The sequence below is a fragment of the Ascaphus truei genome, chromosome 2 (assembly GCF_040206685.1).
Source record: "Ascaphus truei isolate aAscTru1 chromosome 2, aAscTru1.hap1, whole genome shotgun sequence".
Lineage (NCBI taxonomy): Eukaryota > Metazoa > Chordata > Amphibia > Anura > Ascaphidae > Ascaphus > Ascaphus truei.
Window position 1 is genome coordinate 480192758 of NC_134484.1, and position 22118 is coordinate 480214875.

Here is a 22118-nt window from a genome sequence, read left to right on the forward strand (position 1 = left end):
TATAGTGCAGTCTATCAGATTTAATTTGAGAGTATTCACATCAAAATTGGAGAAAGGGTTTAGGAATTACATCTCTTTAATATGTTGCCCTCTCTTTTTCAAGGGACCAAAAGTAATTGGACAATTGACTCAAAAGCTGTTTCATGGACAGGTGTGGGCTATGCTTTCGTTATTTCATCATCTATTAAGCAGGTAAAAGGTCTGGAGTTGATTCCAGGTGTGGCATTCACATTTGGAAGCTGTTGCTGTGAACCCACAACATGCGGTCAAAGGAGCTCTCAATGCAAGTGATACAGGGCATCCTTAAGCTGCAAAAAAAAGAAAATCCATCAGAGAGATAGCAGTAACTTTAGGAGTAGTCAAATCAACAGCTTGGTACATTCTGAGAAAAAAAGAATGCAGTGGTGAGCTCTGCAACACAAAAAGGCCTGGACGTCCACAGAAGACAACAGTGGTAGATGATCGTAGGATCCTTTCCATGGTAAAGAAAAACCCCTCCACAATATCCAGCCAGGTGAAGAACACTCTCCAGGAGGTAGGCATATCACTATCCAAGTCTACCATAAAGAGAACACTTTACGAGAGCAAATACAGAGGGTTCACCATAAGGTGCAAACCATTCATAAGCCTCAATAATAGAAAGGCCAGATTAGACTTTGACAAACAATATCTAAAAAAGCCAGCCCAGTTCTGCAACAGCATTCTTTGGACAGATGAAACTAAGATCAACCTTTACCAGAATGATGGGAAGAAAAAAGTATGGAGAAGGCTTGGAACGGTTCATGATCCCAAGCATACCACATTATCTGTAAAACACGGTGGAGGCAGTGTGATGGCATGAGCATGCGTGGCTTACAATGGTACTGGGTCACTAGTGTTTATTGATGATGTGACAAAGACAGAAGCAGTCGGATGAATTCTGAAGTGTATAGGGATATATTGTCTGTTCAGATTCAGCGAAGTTGATTGGACAGCGCTTCACTTTACAGATGGACAATGACCCAAAACATACTGCGAAAGCAACCCAGGAGTTTTTTAAGGCAAGAGTGGAATATTCTGCAATGGCCGAGTCAATCACCTGATCTCAACCCGATCGAGCATGCATTTCACTTGCTGAAGACAAAACGTAAGGCCCATATCCAAGTGGCCCATTATAAGTGGCATGACTATTGAACAACTGAAGTTTAAAAGGAAGGAACTCTTACCCTAATGGATCTTATCCTTCTTCTCTCCTCAGGTAAAATCCATCTCTAAATCCTCTGCTGTGTGTATTATATAGTATATGCAAGTGATCCAATGCTAGGTAAAATCCATATTTGAATGCTGTTTTCTGTCTAGCCCTAATCAAATTAAGTGTTGCCACCTAGGCAGGGAACACCCTGTGTAGAAAACCATTTGTTTGTATGTGCCTCAGATGTGCTAATTAAGCAGACAGAACAACATTGTCAGGTTACTTTTTAGGCCTATATAAACCCAGTCAGAACAGCTAGTCTGCTTGCAGCCCATATCCAAGTGGCCCATTATAAGTGGCATGACTATTGAACAACTGAAGTTTAAAAGGAAGTTCAAAAGAAGTGAGGAAGAAGTGGACACCCCAACTGGCCCTGATTCCTGCATTTGAACTACGCTGGAAAGGAGGATATCATCAATACCAGACTGCATCATTACTGCTGTGATGCCGCCTTTACTATTAATATTTGCTGTGACTTCACTTCTTCTCAAATTATGCACTTCTTTTTACCAGCCTCAGTATGTCTCAAACTCCATTCATATATCTCCATCTCTCCTTCCTTCACCACTTCTCTGTTCACATGAACTCCTTTCTTACCTGCGTCCTCTGACACCACACAGCTATATCCCCTGCACTAAAAAACACCCCTACAAATCCTCCTCACACATCCTCTTTCTATCCATGCTTCTCCTCCTTGCTTCTGGGGATATCTCTCCCAATCCTGGTCCCTGTCTTATTTCAACTTGCTCTCGTCCTCGCCTCCCACATGCAACTTCTACTCCTTCTGGTGTCAACCCCTCCAACCTCATACCCATCCCCTGCCACCCTCCCTCCCTTTCTCCTGTGCCCTTTGGAACGCACGCTCTCTTTCTAACAAGTTCCTCTCTGTACATGACTTCTTTCTCTCTCACTCCCTGCTTCTCTTTGCTATAACTGAGACCTGGCTCACTCAGTCTGACTCTGCTCTGGAAGCTGCCCTCTCCTATGGTGGCCTTTCCTTCTCCCACACTCCGCGCCCTGATGGCAGGGGTGGAGGCGTGGGGCTCCTGCTCTCCTCTGTCTGCCGTTACCGAACCCTTCCTATTCCCCCCTCTCTTGCTTTTCCCTCCTTTGAGGCTCACACTGTCCAGATCTTTTCTCCTCTCCCTGTTCATGTGGCTGTCATCTATCGCCCACCTACCTCTACTCATCCCCCTTCTGCCTTTCTCTCTCACTTTGAATCCTGGCTCTCTTTCTTTCTCTCCTCAGACTCCCCTGTTCTTCTCCTTGGGGACTTCAATTGCCACATTGATGACCCCTCTCTCTCTTGGGCTTCCCGCTTTCTTTCTCTTACCTCTTCTTTTGGCCTTCAACAGTGGACTGCAGCCAGCACCCACAAGGATGGCCACTACTTAGACCTGGTTTTCACAAAAAACTTCTCTCTCTCTGATTTCTCCATTTCCCCTTTTCCTCTCTCTGACCATCATCTCATCTCTTTCTCTTTATCTCGCTTCTCCCCTTCTCCACCTCCATCTACCCCCCGGTTCTGCAGAAACCTGCGCTCTATTCACTTACCTGACTTTGAGTCCACTTTACACTCCTCCCTCTCCTCTCTCAGCTCTGCTACATACCCTGACAACCTGGTCAGAAAGTACAACTCTGTCTTGTCCTCCTCTCTTGATCTACATGCCCCGCTTTCTCTCTGCCGCCCTCGCCCTTCTAACCCTAGACCCTGGCTAAATTCCCACACGCGAATGCTGCGTTCCTCCACTCGTTCCTCTGAACGCCTCTGGAGGAAGTCTCACACTCTCGCAGACTTCCTTCACTACAAATTTATGCTATCCTGTTTCAACTCTGCCCTCTCGCAAGCTAAACAAGCCTACTTTTCTGCACTAATCAACATGCACAAGTCTAACCCACGCCGACTGTTCTCTGTCTTTGACTCTCTACTCAAACCACCCTCAGCTGCCTCTCCTTCCTCCATCTCCGCTCAGGACTTTGCTGACTATTTTAAGGAAAAGGTGGAATCCATACGGCAGAACATCCCCTCTGTTTCTTCCCCCCATCCTACACCTCTTCCTAACTCTCCTCCTGCCTTCCTTGAGTCTTTTTCCACTGTCTCAGAGGAGGATGTGTCGCTGTTGATCTCCTCTTCTCCCTCTACCACTTGCCCTCTTGACCCCATTCCCTCCCATCTCCTAAAACCTCTAGCTCCTACTATAATCCCTATGCTTACACACATCTTTAACTCCTCCCTCTGCTCTGGAACCTTTCCATCCTCCTTCAAACATGCAACAGTCATACCATTACTCAAAAACAGCAAGCTTGACCCTACCTAACTATCGACCTGTGTCCCTCCTGCCTTTTGCCTCTAAACTACTTGAACGTCTTGTATTCTCTCGCTTGCTCCATTTTCTCAACACCTATTCTCTCCTAGACCCTCTACAATCTGGCTTCCGCACTGCTCACTCCACCGAAACAGCCCTCACTAAAATAACTGACGACCTCCATGCTGCCAAAGACAGAGGTCATTACACTCTGCTCATATTACTCGACCTCTCTGCAGCATTTGACACCGTGGACCACCCTCTTCTCCTCCACATTCTCCATACTCTAGGTATTCGGAACAAAGCTCTATCCTGGATCTCATCCTTCCTCTCCCATCGTACTTTTAGTGTCTCTTCTGCTAACACCTCCTCCTCCTCTATTGAGATCTCTGTGGGGGTACCCCAGGGCTCTGTCCTGGGACCTCTTCTCTTTTCTCTGTACACACTCTCTCTAATTGACCTAATAACATCTTTTGGGTTTAATTATCACCTCTATGCCGACGACACACAAATATACTTTTCAACACCTGACCTTACACCTGCTGTACAAACCAAAGTTTCTGAATGTCTCTCTGCTATATCATCCTGGATGGCCCTCCGACGCCTTAAACTCAACATGGCTAAAACAGAGCTCCTCATACTTCCTCCCAAACCTGGCCCTACTACCTCCTTCCACATTACTGTTGGAACTACAATCATTCACCCAGTAGCCCAAGCACGCTGCCTAGGGGTCACATTCGACTCCTCTCTCACATTCGCCCCTCACATTCAAAACATTTCTAAAACTTATCGCTTTTTCCTCCGCAATATAACTAAGATACGCCCTTTCCTCTGTTGTTCGACTGCTAAAACTCTGACTCAGGCCCTCATTCTCTCCCGTCTTGATTACTGTAACCTCCTGCTGTCCGGCCTTCCTGCCTCTCACCTGTCTCCCCTACAATCTATCCTAAATGCTGCTGCCAGAATCACTCTACTCTTTCCTAGATCTGTCTCAGCATCTCCCCTCATGAAATCCCTCTCCTGGCTTCCGATCAAATCCCGCATCTCACACTCCATTCTTCTCCTCACTTTTAAAGCTTTACACTCTTCTGCCCCTCCTTACATCTCATCCCTAATTTCTCGGTATGCACCATCCAGACTCTTGCGTTCTTCTCAAGGATGTCTTCTTTCTACCCCCTTTGTATCTAAAGCCCTCTCCCGCCTTAAACCTTTTTCACTGACTGCCCCACACCTCTGGAATGCCCTTCCCCTCAGTACCCGACTAGCACCCTCTCTATCCACCTTTAAGACCCACCTTAAGACACACTTGCTTAAAGAAGCATATGAGTAGCACTGTAGATATTCTAAACACGATACATAATGCTTGGCCCCCTGCAGACGCACTTACCAGAACTCCCTCCTACTGTCTCTGTACGTTCTCCCTACCTACCAATTAGACTGTAAGCTCCTCGGGGCATGGACTCCTCTTCCGAAATTTTACTTTTATGTCTAAAGCACTTATTCCCATGATCTGTTATTTATATTATCTGTTATTTATTTGATTACCACATGTATTACTACTGTGAAGCGCTATGTACACTAATGGCGCTATATAAATAAAGACATACAATACAATACAGAAAGACCCACGAACAAACAACTGAAGAAAGCTGCAGTAAAGGTCTGGCAAAGCATCACAAAGGAGGAAACCCAGCATTTGGTGATGTCCATGCTGTAAGGATCCGTGCTGTGGGTATACCCGGTTCCAGCACCTCCTTACCTGTTCTCTGTGCCGCCCGGGCTCCCCGGCGGCGTGCCTCACTCCTCGCGGCTCACCCTACGGCTGCCCCCGCACTTCCGGGGCATGCGCGGACCCAGGCTGCCATTTACTGGCGCCGGGCGCCTGACTCAGCCTCCTCAGTTGCAGCGCGCGCAGCATCCCTACCCCTGCTCCATCAGGTAAGCCCCCCCCAGGCCCTTCTCCCTTATCAGCTCCATCCGCGGGCCGCTCCTCCCCTTGCTCAAATAGGCCCCAGCATCCCAGGCATTTCTCTATTATCAGGTCCTCCCTCAAGCCGCTCCTCCATTCCTCCCCTTCCTCTGATAGGTCCCAGCCCCCTATTTAGTCTCCCTTCACCATTACCTCCTTGCTCTGCATAGCTTCTGTACCTTGGTGCTGTCTGCTGTTGCCTGGCCCCTTTTTGTCATTCGGTTCCTGTTCCTGTCCCTGGATTTCTGCTGACCTCCCTGAATTTTGACCTTTAGTTTTGGACTTCTACTACGCTGCTCTCTGGAATCCCTTGGATTTGGCTTTGGACTTTCTACCTTGCAGACTTCTATATCTATTGGACACGGCTTTCGGACACTCTACTACGCTGCTCTCTCCATCCCACGACCATTGGGTTACGGACTTTACCTTCCAACGCTGGGGTGGGCAAGTACGGTACCCTTTCTATTTTTGTTACCCGGCCCATCTACGCTACTTCCACACTCCGGCCGTGCCCCCGTTTACTGTTAGGTGTGTGGTATTACTCCTTTCCACCTCAGTCCCGGGGTCTCGTCTGGCTTGAGGGCAGGCCGAGCGTTACACATGCGTTCCAGACATCAAGCAGTCATTGCCTGTAAAGGATTCTCAACAAAATATTAAAGATGAACATTTTATTTATGATTGTGTTAATTTGTCCAATTACATTTGAGCCTCTGAAATAAGGGGATTGCGTATGAAAATGGTTGCAATTCCTAAACGTTTCAAACGATATTTTTGTTCAACCCCTTGAATTAAAGCTGAAAGTCTGCACTTCTATTGCATCTCGGTTGTTTCATTTCAAATCCATTGTTGTAGCGTACGGAGCGAAAATTGTGTCAGTGTCCAATTATTTCCGGACCTAGTGAAAACAAAATTAACTAAACATATACTAAGCGCTCAACCTATTAACCTAACTCACAAATACACTATAGTGATAAATAAGTGCTCAAAGAATGTATAGGAATCTCCTATTAAAGAAAAAACCGATATGTGAATTCCCACAGGCTAACTTGGCAGACTGGGAAATAGCTGCCTCAGGAATGGGAAAACAAACCTATCCACAAGGCATGTATAACAATAGCAAGAAAAATACAAATAACAATTAACAGACAATGAACAAAACAGATATTCCTTGGCGCACTACGGGTGTATAAACCTGACAAGATGAACGAAGTCCCAGAATCTTGGTGGTGGGGATACTGAGTCCAAAAGCCAATGCACTTAAGTCCTTTGAAATAGCAGAACCAGATCTGAAAACAAAAGACAGAACAACCATTGCGCAGTACCCTCTGGTCAGTCCTATTCTCCCCCACCGTTGCCAGCTACTTACGTAAAAATAGATAATAAAGGGCCTCAAAAGGTATCTTTCACTTCCTTCTCGGCTGGCTCTAACTATACGTGTTGGCAGGCGATGTGACTTCTCTCCAGACACATGCTCGCAGCACCATAGACCGTAAAGCAAGGAAAGATAGGGCACCAATAGTGTGATACCGTAAAATTTAATTGAATAAAAACTACAGGGCATAACAACAGTACACTCACATGCCGTTAGTCCCTACATGCAGGATACAATGTGCCGTCCGCTTTCATGAGAGGATGCCGGTGTGATGCAGATGGAGGCTGGAGTTGGCGTGGATCCCCGCTTCGTGGCTGCGACTCGGAGCGCATCGTCTTCCTCCGATGACGTCACTGCTGATCCGCTCCTTCTCCTCCCCAAACGTATGCACGCTGTATCACGTCTAAAAAAACTACACCGTACGCGCGTTTCGTGACTGCTGACGTCACTTCATCAGGGGTAATGGAGTAGCAGGAGAAGTGCGTGCTATTTAAACACATAGCATAATGTCCATGGGGTTCCTATTGGATAATTACCCAAACTGGAACCTCCCACTAATGACCTTTACATGAATGGCAGAAATCGATCTAATGTACCGCTATCTTACACATATCATATCAAGATATTGACAAAGCATTTATTATACACATTACTCTTCAACAATTACACACAATTAATACAACTATAATCAGTGGTTGACAAATCACCAAAAAATCTACTCGCCACACAAAAAAATCTACTCGCCACCTAGTACCAAACGTGTGCTGCTTGGGCCAATATTTACTCGCCCGGGGGTTAAATCCACTCGCCCGGGGCGAGCAAATGTATAGGTTTGTCGAACACTGACTATAATAATAAAAGATATAAAAAATGCTGGCAATTATATGGGGGTTTGATTCTTGAACTGTCAGTGGAACTCCCAATGACTGCATATATAGAGAACCCAGAGGAAAAAGGTAGTGAAATTAATGAAGTCAGAGGACTGATGGGCTTGTGCCCTTATGATAAAGTATTGACCTAGCTATCTTTCAGGAATGCTGCCAGGTCAAATTCTAAATTCAGACCTCCCGGGGTCATTGTTTTGAGGGTATATATCCAGAAGCTTTCGCGTCTGGATATTAGATTGATTTTATCACCCCCTCTCCAATTCTGTTTAGGGCATTCAATGCCTTTGCATACTAAGCCTACAGGGTTTTGACCATGTTTCAATTTAAAGTGGCTGGAGACACTATGTGTCTCCAGACCTCTCTTTATATTGTAAACATGTTCTGCAAGACGTCGTTTCAATGGTCTACCTGTTCGTCCTACATATTGTAGCCCACATGGGCACTCCAACAGGTAGACCACAAAAGGAGTCTTGCAGGTAATGAATGACTTAATCGGGAATTGAATCCCCGTGATGTTGGATTTAAAGTCCCTACATTTAGAACTATAGCTGCAACCAATGCACTTGCCACATGTTAAGAATCCATTAAGTTCCTTTAGCCATGTGGTATTGCGTTCTTTAATTGGATTAAATGGACAACTGGGGGATAATTTTAAATTGTCAGCTTTTTTGAAAACTATCTGCGGACACTTGGGTAATATTGTTTTTAATGTTGTGTCACCCTGTAGGATACCCCAGTGTTTAATTATTTGTGTAATTTTATTTGCCATTCCATTATATTTTGTAATGAAAGGAATAAATTCAACTCCATCTTGCTGATTTTTCATTCTCTTATTGTCCATACAAATGAGATCGTCTCTATTAGTATTTTTAGCTACTTCTAAAGCTCTCATAACCTTATTATGACTATATTCCCTATCAATGAATTTATTTTTAAGTTCAGTGGCCTGCATATTAAATATTTATATCTGGGAGCAATTACGTTTAGTTCTCAAAAACTGGCCTTTGGGAATATTATTAATCCATCTATGGTTATGGTGGCTTGATGCCAAGAGATAGGTATTTGCATCAACCTTTTTGTAAAAGGTCTTGGTCTCAATAGACCCCTTCTCAGTGAACAATGTCAGATCTAGAAAGTCTATAGTGGATGGACTGGTATTGAATGTAAATTTTAGATTCATATTACTATTCAGATATTGTTGGAATTTCCCAAAAATTTTCCTTACTTCCACCACAGATACATAGCACATCGTCAATATAACGCTTCCATAGCACAAGGTCCGCCCCAAATGGGCCGCGGGATTGGATAAACTCCTCCTCCCACATGCCCATAAAAAGGTTGGCATAACTAGGGGCGAACCTTGTGCCATGGCAGTGCCACATATCTGGAGGTAGAAATTGCTATCACAGCTAAAAAAATTATGGGTAAGGATAAATCGTATCCCTTCTAATAAGAATTCTTTGAATCCCTGTTCAAGACTGTCATCTTGATCTAATACTTTCCTAATTGCCTCAATACCCAAGTCATGATTGATGACAGTATATAGTGAGGTCAAGTGTGTTTTATTCAATTAAATTTTACGGTATCACACTATTGGTGCCCTATCTTTTCTTGCTTTACGGTCTATGGTGCTGCGAGCATGCGTCTGGAGAGAGGTCACATCGCCTGCCAACACGTATAGTTAGAGCCAGCCGAGAAGGAAGTGAAAGATACCTTTTGAGGCCCTTTATTATCTATTTTTAAGTAAGTAGCTGGCAACGGTGGGGGAGAACAGGACTGACCAGAGGGTACTGCGCAATGGTTGTTCTGTCTTTTATGTTTTCAGATCTGGTTCTGCTATTTCAAAGGACTTAAGTGCATTGGATTTTGGACTCAGTATCCCCACCACCAAGATTCTGGGACTTCGTTCATCTTGTCAGGTTTATACACCCGATAGTGCGCCAAGGAATATCTGTTTTGTTCATTGTCTGTTAATTGTTATTTGTATTTTTCTTGCTATTTCCGGATCTAACTGTGTAAAAAAAAATATATATTAAAAAAAGTGTGTGTGTGTGTATATATATATCTATATGTACACACACACACACACACACACACACACACAACCAATATACAAATAAGTGGTTAAAGATGAACAAAACATGCACAAATAAAAATACCACATCTCCAAATAAATACATCACAATGCATCTCCTAATTAAAATATTATCTTGCCACATTAAAAAACAAGCACATTGCAAATGAAAATAAATCTCATCTCCCAATAAAACACAGCACCTAGCAAATAATCTGTGCATCATGTACACTATGCCAAGCATTGCTCAAAATAAAAACCTATTCCAAACAAGATACAATTCCATCTAAACAAGCATACAATTTAAACAGAGCAAGTAAACAGAAATACATTTCCATCAATTAATCAAATCCCAAATCAATGACACAATTAACTATTCAAATCGTAAACTAAACCAGACAGAAAAAAGTTACCATCAGCCAAAATATAACTAAAAAAAATAATCCACTATTAAAAAGCAAGCCCCCCTGAAATTACTGCAAAGACCTCCAAAAATGACATCTATCGAAATCAAAATTACATTACACACACATTTGTAAACATAGCAGCAAAATACATTTGAAATACATCAAAACAATCATTTATTATAAATAATCATTATTATTTTTTCGGCAAAAAAAATGTATTTTTTTGTGTTTTCGGCAGCTTATTGGCTTTTATTGAATCGCTGAGGCATTTTTGGCGTAAAAATTGCGAAAAACGACTGTTCGGCGCTTAGTGCATGAGGCCCTTAGTTAGGTCAGTCCTTATTGACCTATCTCAGATTTAAGTGCGTGGGGGTGTTATGGATTACAGGTATCTTATGGCATATATAGCATAATTACTACAGGTCACAGGTACATATATATAGTATCATTATAAGGCTGTCATATTCTCTAGCCTGCTGTACCTATGCTTTGCCACCGGGACTGCTGCCACTCTAATGTCTTGTTATAGCCTGCAGTACCTAAACTTGTCCACCGGGATTGCTGCTGCTAAACTAGGAACATTCCAGAACCTGTTACCTGACACCTCTGCACCTGTGCTCCACCTCTCAGCCTGCCTATATAAACCTCCCTTTCCTGTTCCTCCTTGCCTGTTTATACTGGTTCCTTAGCACCTGCAAGGTTCTTGTGTTTACTGCTGTGTTAGCTTTTGCTATCATCCTGTTCCAGTTTCCTCGTTGCCGACCTCTGCTTGTTTCCTGACTTCGCTACCTGCCGCCTGCCTCGGACCCCTGCTTGTTACCGGACTTCGCTACCTGCCGCCTGCCTTGGATCTCTGCTTGTGACCCCTACTTCGCTCCCTGCTGTTCCTGCCACTGGGATCCACTTCAGCCGAAGTTCAATCCTTGACAGAATAAACAGGCCCTACCATGGATTCCGCTGGAACAGACCCGACTCAGGCTCAGACACTCTATGACTTGCAACATATCATGGTTGGTTACCAGGAACAACAAAGACACGTGTTTAATCGTCTTGGCCGCCTAGAAGAAAAAGCCGCCACTGCGGAAGCTGAGAATCGTGAACTACGTGCAGCCTTAATCACCTTGTCTGGTCAAAACACTGTGACTGTGCAAACCGCACCCCGTGTAACCCTTCCGGAAAAATTTGGAGGAAAAAGACAATCTTTTCGGGATTTCCTTAATCAATGCAGACATGTGTTCAAGCTTCAGCCTACCATCTATAATACCAACGAAGCCCGGGTTGGACTGATCATAACACTGCTCAAGGATGAGGCCCTTGCTTGGGTCTCCCCTATGTTAGAACAGGATAGCCCACTACTAAGGGACCTGGAGGAGTTTATCGATGCCATGAGTCTTATTTTTGATGACCCAAATCGTAGTGCAACCGCTGAGGCAACTCTGAACAATCTTCGTCAAGGAAGACGCTCGGCAGCTGAGTACGCCGCTGAATTCCGCAGATGGGTTAATGATACTGAGTGGAATGAGGCCGCGCAGAAATATCATTTTCGGCAGGGTCTCTCGGAGCAAGTTAAAGACGAACTAGCCCGGGTGGAGACCCCAGAGAGATTTCAGGACTTGGTCCGTTTATGCATCCAAATTGATCGTAGGCTTACGGAAAGACGATTGGAGAGACAGGGGTTCATGCCAAGCACCCCCGGGTTTAGAGATGTCAGTACCCCAAGACGTTCCAGGGAGACGGAGGAGGAGCCGATGCAAGTAAATACACTGCGGGGACCCATCTCAACCGGGGAAAGAAATAGACGCCGAACAGAAGATCTCTGTTTATATTGCGGAAATGATGGGCACTATCTCGCTGATTGCCCAAACAAGTCCAGGCGGTCTTCTTTCCAGAGCCCTAGAAGAAATCAGCTGCACGCTATTTCAAAAACTGTTCTCTCTGCTTCTCAAAGGAAAGATAACCCTCCTTCGCTACACCCTCACCTCCTGGTTCCTATTATCATCGAGGAAGGAACACATCGTTTTTCAACCACAGTAATGGTCGACTCAGGGGCGGCAGGGAATTTTATGGACATAGAATTCGCCAAGAACAATTCGGTATCATTTGTAGCCAAGGAATCGCCAGAAAGGATGGAAGTCGTTGACGGTTCTCCCTTGAGCTCTGGACCTGTTACCCATGAAACCAGCAACTTAACACTAATCATGGAGCCCAATCACCAGGAAAAGATTTCATTTGGTCTCATTCCATCACCTTTGTTTCCAGTGATTCTGGGAATTCCATGGCTCATGATCCATAACCCACTAATCGACTGGAAGACCAAGACACTCACGTTTCCCTCGGAGCACTGTCAGCTAGCCTGTCTACCTAAAACTCCTATACCAGAGTGTGTAGGAATACATAAGATTTCCTCGTCTCAAGAAAATCTTCTGCCGGCTCCTTACTCTGAGTTTTTAGATGTGTGTGACAAGAAGAACGCGGATACGCTTCCCCCACATCGCTCTTATGACTGTCCCATTGAATTATTACCGGGTGCTGCTATTCCGTTTGGAAGAATTTATTCCCTCTCAGAACCGGAATTGAAGGTCCTCAATGACTACCTACAGGAGAACCTATCAAAGGGTTTTATCAGACCCTCTACTTCTCCAGCAGGCGCTGCACTCTTCTTCGTGGGAAAAAAAGACGGTTCTCTACGCCCCTGCATTGACTATCGGGAACTAAATAAGATAACGGTGAAGAACAGGTACCCATTACCTCTGATTCCTGAACTATTGGAAAGAATTCGGTCAGCCAAGATCTTTACCAAATTAGATCTCAGAGGAGCGTATAATTTGGTCCGCATTCGACCCGGTGACGAATGGAAAACAGCCTTCCGAACCCGTTATGGGCACTATGAATATCTGGTGATGCCTTTCGGACTCTGTAATGCCCCTGCTACCTTCCAGCATTTAATCAATGATGTCCTCCGAGAGTTATTGGACCAATTCGTAGTGGCATACCTGGATGACATCCTAGTCTTCTCAGATAACATCATGGATCACCAGAGACATGTCCGAATTGTCCTTGAGCGTCTCCGTAAGTACAATTTATACATCAAGTTAGAAAAATGCGAATTCGAAAAAACCAGCATGCAATTTCTCGGTTACATCATCTCTCCCGAGGGTTTGAGTATGGACCCAGGCAAGATTCAAGCCGTGGTGGAATGGCCAATCCCTCGGAATGAAAAGGACATTCAGAGATTTGTGGGTTTTGCCAATTTCTATAGACGTTTCATTAAAAATTTCTCTGGCATTATTGCCCCAATCACCCAACTCACACGGAAGGAATTCCCCTTCAAATGGTCTCCTAAAGCGGATGCGGCATTCGAACAATTGAAGTCACTCTTCACATCTGCCCCTATCCTCATCCATCCAAATCCAGAATTACCATTCATCTTGGAAGTGGATGCATCCGACTCCGCTGTTGGTGCCATTCTGTCACAAAGAATTGGACCCAAGATGCTCCTTCATCCATGTGCAGAAAAAGCACTAGAGTTAGGGAGTGATCACAAAACCACACCAATAGAAGCAAATAATAGGTGAATGAATGGTAATCCAAAAAAGTGGGTGCAAACTGTGAACTGAAAAGTGAATCAAAAAATGGGGGGGAAAGGAGAACAACAAAATGAATGTGTCTCCTAAAAGAATTCACTATAATGCACTCCTACTTAATTTAAAATTTAACTTTTAATATATTTCCATAAAACATATGTTACCAAAAGCGTCGTGTATAATACATTAAAAATAAATTAAATTGGCATTAACTAGCGTCTGTGTCAGTGAATGTGTGTTAGAGTGGTCTCAAACAACAATTAGTAGTAGAGGCTTCTAGACACAGAACGCTGCTTGGTCAGGGTATAAACCCCTCTGGGGCACCTATGAGATCAGGTACACAATTATTATTAAATAAATAAATACACGTAGACACTCAGTGACTAAGATGTGTCGTAAGGCTCCAGCAGTCCTGCTTGGTTTGTAAACCACAGTGCACAGAAAGATGTTAGTTGTACATGTATTGCCAACCAATATATATTAAAGTGCTACTGATAGTATGGTGATGGAGGGTAGATGATTCATAGCTTAGTGAAGCAAATGTTCACAGCATATTAATCATTGAATCATTCTACAACACACTCCAAATGGTTAAATCATATAAAGAGCAGGAAGGCTTGCACACTGAGTGTTAGTAAAGTACCCAATTCAGATCTACATAGATAAAGCCAGGTAGACTACAAAACACTACATAAAAGCAGCTCCAAGTAGGAGACTGACAACATGGCGCGTCCAACGTGCGTTTCCCTCCAGCAAAGGAGCTTCCTCAGGGACAAATTTAGAATTCATTCGATCCGCAAAGAGACTGTCTGCGCGACAAGCCAGATGGGCTCTCTTCTTTGCAAGATTTCAGTTCCACATTTCATACCGCCCTGGCTCCAAGAATGGGAAAGCCGACGCCTTGTCACGGTCCTTTCCGAATCCTAGCTCAGACAAAGAGCAAGAAGAAACTATTCTTCCAAAAAGAATTTTTTTGGGCGTCACATTCTCTGCCGATCTCCTCACACGAATAAAGGGAGCCTACTCAAATGACACTTTTCTTAAAAACCCTCCTCCGGAAGCAGAACTATTTCTATGTGATGGTCTCTGGAACTGTAATGATCGTCTGTTCGTTCCTAAGGAGGTAAGATTAGAGGTGCTCCAATTAATGCACGACTCCCGACCCGCGGGTCACCCAGGTGTCCTCAAGACACAGGAACTGTTGTCTCGCTCTTTTTGGTGGCCTAAATTAGCACAAGATGTTAAAGACTATGTCCTCTCCTGTGAAACTTGTGCTAGGACCAAGACCCCTCGAGCATCACCCGTGGGTTTACTGCAGCCTCTTCCGGTTCCAACTCGTCCTTGGGGGTCCATATCAATGGATTTTATTGTTGACCTGCCACGATCAAATGGACATAATACCATCCTGGTAGTGGTGGATCGACTTACAAAGATGGCTCACTTCATTGCAGCACAGAATCTTCCTTCTGCAGACCAGACAGCCAAGTTGATTGTGAAAGAGGTGTTTCGGCTTCACGGGGCTCCTGATGAGATCATATCCGATAGAGGGGTACAATTCACTTCAAAATTTTCACTTCAATTCACTTCTGTTCCTCTCTAGGAATTCGTTTAAATTTATCGTCTGGCTATCATCCACAATCCAATGGCCAAACAGAAAGGACCAATCAGACTTTGGAACAATACTTACGATGTTTTGTTTGTCATCTCCAGGATGACTGGATTGATTTCCTACCATTAGCTGAGTTTTCATACAACAACTCACATCATTCATCGACTCAGAAGAGCCCCTTTTTCTCAAATTATGGATTTCATCCAACCTTTATTCCTCGTTTTCCATCTTCGGGCCCCATTCCGGCAGTTACAGAGAAACTGGAGACTCTGCGAGACATCCAGGAGACCCTCAAAGAGACAGAATTTCAAGTCGGGGATAAAGTCTGGCTTTCTACAAAAAATCTACGTCTAAAGGTTCCAACCATTAAATTGGGCCAAAAATACATCGGGCCTTTTCGCATCTCAGCACTAATAAATCCAGTGTCCTTCAGATTAGAGCTTCCTGAGACCATCAAAATACACCCTGTGTTTCACTCTTCTCTGCTGAAACCTTTCCGTGAGAACCCATTTCCTGGACGGAGACTTCCTCCCCCTGAACCCATCCTCGTGGATAACGAGGAGGAATTCATTGTGGAAAGAATTTTGGATTCCAGGTTACACCGAGGGAAACTACAGTACCTGGTTCACTGGGGGGGCTATGGCCCAGAGGAGAGGTCTTGGGAACCCAAAGATTTTATACATGCTCCGCGACTAGTCAAAGCTTTCCACCGACGATATCCAGACAAGCCTAGCAAGGATCGTCCGGAGAACGCTCTTGGGAGGGGGGAGTAATGTCATATTCTCTAGCCTGCTGTACCTATGCTTTGCCACCGGGACTGCTGCCACTCTAATGTCTTGTTATAGCCTGCAGTACCTAAACTTGTCCACCGGGATTGCTGCTGCTAAACTAGGAACATTCCAGAACCTGTTACCTGACACCTCTGCACCTGTGCTCCACCTCTCAGCCTGCCTATATAAACCTCCCTTTCCTGTTCCTCCTTGCCTGTTTATACTGGTTCCTTAGCACCTGCAAGGTTCTTGTGTTTACTGCTGTGTTAGCTTTTGCTATCATCCTGTTCCAGTTTCCTCGTTGCCGACCTCTGCTTGTTTCCTGACTTCGCTACCTGCCGCCTGCCTCGGACCCCTGCTTGTTACCGGACTTCGCTACCTGCCACCTGCCTTGGATCTCTGCTTGTGACCCCTACTTCGCTCCCTGCTGTTCCTGCCACTGGGATCCACTTCAGCCGAAGTTCAATCCTTGACAAAGGCCTAGTACAGCTTATAGCATATTGTTAAAATCCTAGTTTTTTGTCTTAAAAATAATAGGTTGTTTTGCTGAGAAAAGAACAGGATATTGGGACATAGGTACATCCAAATAAAAGGGGAACTAACTCGTGTAAACAGGCCGTGGTCAAACGGTAAATGCTGAAACACATCATACGTCAGTAAACTGTAAATCCTGATAAACAACATACGTCACTAACCACAGAGTATGGTCACATATCACGTACGCAGCAAACAATAAGATACTATATAAGTTTGCATGACTCCATATTGGATTAGAACCGAGGTGGGAAACCACACAGATGAGACGTAGCTGAGACTGGCTGACCTATCATAATATCTTTGGGTTTTGTGAGTATGACGAGCATATTAGCTGTATGATCTCTGCATGGTTAGAAATGGATTGTTAACTTACTGTTAAGCTTATAAGTTAGCTTGTTGTGATATTACTGGTTATTTCTTTGTTGTGATACAATAAACAACAAACCTTATCTTATACAAACTCTGAGTGACCTTTCTTTATAATAATCTCACAAAACCCTCGTTAGAGAGTGTGAACCGAAAATCTACAAGTACGACATCGTAATTTGTGTTCTCTGCTTAGGGCAGGATATAACTTATTATGAGGCATTACATGGGAGAGAAAGGTTGGCAGCGAACCAGATTATGGCGCCCAAACGTGGTTAATTACTCATGAGTTGTATAAATAAGTCATAAATCTTATGTTACCCATTTAATCTTGAAAGTATGCTGTATGCTATTTCCTCTTTACAATAGAGAAGGTACAATTTTCATTATATATATATATATATATATATATGTATATATATCGTATATCATGGCTGTTATAGATTTTGCACGAGCTGCAGATCTGAATGTTTTAATGAGGAGTCAGTATCATAGAGATCTGATTAATGGTGAAACTCTGGCATTTGAAGTTCAATTTGACCCGTGGGGACCTGGGGCGAGATACTCCTATCTAACAATAGACACCACAGCTGATCCAATCACATATCAATACATACAACAGGCATATAACCCGTTGACACATACGATCATCAATTTGACATACAATGCAGCGACTGTCATTTTGGGGCAACAGCCTGTGATTGCTACAGGCGTGGACAGACATGGTCCTATTAATTCTGGTGCGAAATATGGGGAAAATAGCACACACTTATTTACACTAGTTACATTACCTGAGTTAACACAAGCTGCACGGGACGTTCTGACAGAACGCGCTAATGCTGTTGCAGAAATCACACTGCTAAGAGAAATTATTAATGTCTTCTTAGCAACTAGAGGAGCTCAAGCCTTAATTGACGCGCCAGCTCGGGTACAAGTCTGTATCCCTATGGCCAATATTAAGGCGACAATTGGTCAATTACCTACAAATCCTAAAGACATTGCATTGTGGCTTAATGAAAGAACGCACTCGTTAGATGGAGTGTATCCTACACCGACCGCACATCAAAAATTTGCTTTAGTGAATTCTTTGCTGCCTGCAGGTTTATCAATCACATTGGCTGAAGCACGAGACTGGGATTCAGTCATCAGCAATGTGTATGAGAAAACCCACGGTAAAGTTACTATTTCATCATTGGCAGATACACTAGAACAGGTTAATAAGACTAGTGGGATTGTAGCAGCATATATTTTAGGGTTATGTTTTACACAAGGCAACCATGAGATTGTATGGGGTTGTCTTAAGGCATTGATTAAAGGCCAGGGTTTGCTGTTAGACCATGAAAGACAAATACAAGGTTTACCAGTAGAACAAAAACCAATTATGGTTCCTGAAATGTTGAAAAATACCTACACTCTCGTTGGCAGGAGTTTAACCGGGGAGGCCGTGGGGTCATCTAAACCACAAACCAGTGACAGGAAACCTGAGCGATCAAACACAGACAAGGGGAGAAATTTTCCTGTCCAAAACAGGAAGTGGAGACCTCCATTCAATCAATATCAAACTCCAGTTTATCCTAGAGACGAGCAGTGGGACAGAAGAGGTAATTTTCAGAGAGACAATAGGCAGTGTTCGACAAACCTATACATTTGCATGCCCCGGGCGTGTGGATTTAACATCGTGGCGAGCTCCTATTGGCCCAAGCAGCATACGTTTGGTACTAGGTGGCGAGTAGATTTTTTTGTTCGGCGAGTAGATTTTTTGGTGATTTGTCGACCACTGACAATAGTAGTTTTCAAACTCAAACACAGAGACAAGACACTCCTACACCACAAACTACACGTTTTGAACAGCAAGCTCGTAATGAGGGTGCAGTGTCTAGATATAATCTGAGACAATACATTAAAACTCCCGAAAGGTACGGTCAAACCAAACCAAGCAAAATTAGATTTCGTGACAAACGTACAGGTTTTGCAACACAGACCTCTGGATTGACTAACAGTCAACGAGAGGTTAAACAGCAGGCAGCTATACCTGCAACCACCAAGAAGTCTGTTGGGAAGATTACACAGTTCCCAGCAGATCTTTTTGAGGAATGACAAATTTAACATTAAATATACAGTACAAGGGAAAAAATTATACCGGCCTTTTAGACACACAAGCAGATATATCCCTTGTAAGAACTGATATTTTAATTGATGAGGATTATGTACACGTCATTACGATACAAACGATTGAAGGAAATGGCACTTATCCTTCATATTATTTAGACGTAAAAATCAATGGTAGAAATATTTTTATTGAATTAGTTGAACATAATAAATTAGATTGCGATTTTCTAATAGCTTTTAAGGATGTGGCTTCCTTCATCCAAATAAAAGAGGAAGTAGCAGTAAAACCACAAACGGAATTGACTGTGAAATTTGACTTAAATAAAATTATCACAGATCAAGTTAATGGCAGTTCTTTTACTGACAAAACAAAATTATATATATATATATATATATATATATATATATATTGGTTAATGACACACAAGTATATTTTTCAACAATGGGAAAATCAAGTGGGTTTAAGGAAAGGTATTGTACATGACATTAATACATGTTCTACACTTCCAAAGAAACAGGCCCAATACAAAATTAATCATGCCGCCTTACCGAGCATACAAATTGTAATCAATGATTTGCTTAAACAAGGCGTATTGCTTGAACAGTATAGTCAGATGAATACAGCCGTATATCCAGTGCCTAAAAAAGACGGTTCATGGCGAATGGTGTTAGATTATAGAGAAGTTAACAAAGTCACACCTTCAGTGACAGCACAGAACACACATTCACCTTCAATCTTAAACGGATTACAGCGTAAACGCATTAAAACTACATTAGATTTAAGCAATGGCTACTGGTCACACCCCATCACGCCTGAGAGTTATTGGCTAACTGCATTTACCTGGAAAGGTAAACAATTAATTTTTACACGTTTACCACAAGGTTTTGTAAATAGTCCAGCTTTGTTCACAGCAGACGTAGTCTCACTATTGTCTAAATTTGACAATATAGAAATTTACGTTGATGACGTGTTTTTATCACATGACACAGAAGAAGAGCATTTTAAAGCTATGACAGAAGTATTGCTTACATTGACAGAGGCTGGTTACCTTGTTTCCCTAAAGAAATCTCAGCTTGCAAGAGAAACTGTGACATTTTTAGGCTTTGAAATAGCTGAAAATGGTAGAGGCCTCTCTAGTAATTACAGAGAGAAAGTTTCCAACATCAGTGTTCCTAAAACACTGAAACAGTTAAGAAGCATTATTGGGTTACTGAATTTTTCAATGACGTTTATCCCAGATTTTAATGTACTGATTGAACCATTGCATCACGCAATATCACGCGAGATTAAGTCAGAGCAGACTAGACCGAAAACACCTTTTAAATGGTTAACAGTTGAGGATGAGGCATTGCGAAAGTTATTAGCAGCAGTTAATGATGCTTCCTACTTAGCGCAGCGCGACCCGACAAAACCATTGTCAGCTTATGTAAACATTTCACCACTAGCTGCATACATTAGAATTTACAATGCTATGGAAAATGTACCAATTACACTTTTATCTTATGTATTCACAAATACAGAGAAGAGATATTTGCCGCTTGAGAAATTGTTATCAGCGGTTACACTTACAGTGCTGAAATCACGTGATTTGGCACAGGGACAGGATATCTATATATACACTTCAGTAGCTTCACTAGCAACATTGCAGAAACAGACCATTCCGGACAGGAAGGCGTTAAGAAGCCGCTGGTTAAAGTGGTATACAATTATAGAGGATCCACAAATACATTTTGTGCATGATAAAACATTGACAACATTAGACGATCTCCCATCCCCCTTTGCAGGAGTAACTTGGGAAACACAAAAACACCCGAACGACTTTTATGCATGCATTTTCTACACAGATGGTTCAGCTGTAGACTCCAGCAAAGAAGGAGTGAATAAATCTGCAGGTTCAGGAATTGCAAAATATGACGCAGATATGAATTTATTGCACAGTTGGCAATTACCTATAGGAGATCACTCTGCACAGTTTGCAGAGATTCATGCATTAGCTTTTGCTATGAAAGAAGCACTTACAGTTAAAGGACATGTACTTATAGTTACAGATTCCACATATTTGGCACGTTCAGCCCTGCAGGACCTACTAATATGGAAATCAAATGGATTTTTGAATGCCAAAAGAAAACCACTAACGCACATTGCTAAGTGGAAGGCCATTGCGGCCTATTTTGAACAAAAGCCTGATATTGAAATTGTACATGAACCAGCGCATAGAACGCTTGGTTCGTCGGTTCATATTATGGGTAACCAGTTTGCAGATAGTCTCGCGCAAACTGTAAGTCAAAAATTTGCCGTTAACAAAGTGTTAACAAGGGCACAGTCAAAGTCAGCCAGTCTTGATGCAGAGTTGTATGCTTGTCTGGATACTACCAGGCCTAATCCACCTGGTTATCCTAAGAAATACTCATTTAAACAGGTCAACAATAATTGCATGGTTGTAATTGATAATAATGAATTCATTGTTCCCCCTGTAGCAAGCAGAATGCAGATCGCTACACAAGCACATGACAGTGTGGGACACCCTCACCTAGGGAGAGAAAATGTTTTGTTGACACTGAAACACAAATATTGGTGGCCGAATATGAGAAAAACGGTTAAGACAGTCTTAAGAAACTGTAAACCATGTCGGTTGGTAAACAGTCCTAATCATCAGACACCACCATTTATTGTTAATGCAATACCGAGCAAACCGTTTGATTTAATATATTTAGATCATATTGGACCATTGCCTACATCACATTCATACAAACATGTTTTGGTTTGTGTTGATGCTTGTACAAGGTTTACGTGGTTATACCCCGTTCGTAGTACGACCGCTAGCTCTACGCTTAATTGTCTCAACTCCTTAGTAAGTGTGGCTAAGCCCAAGGCCTTTCATTCCGATGGTGGACCT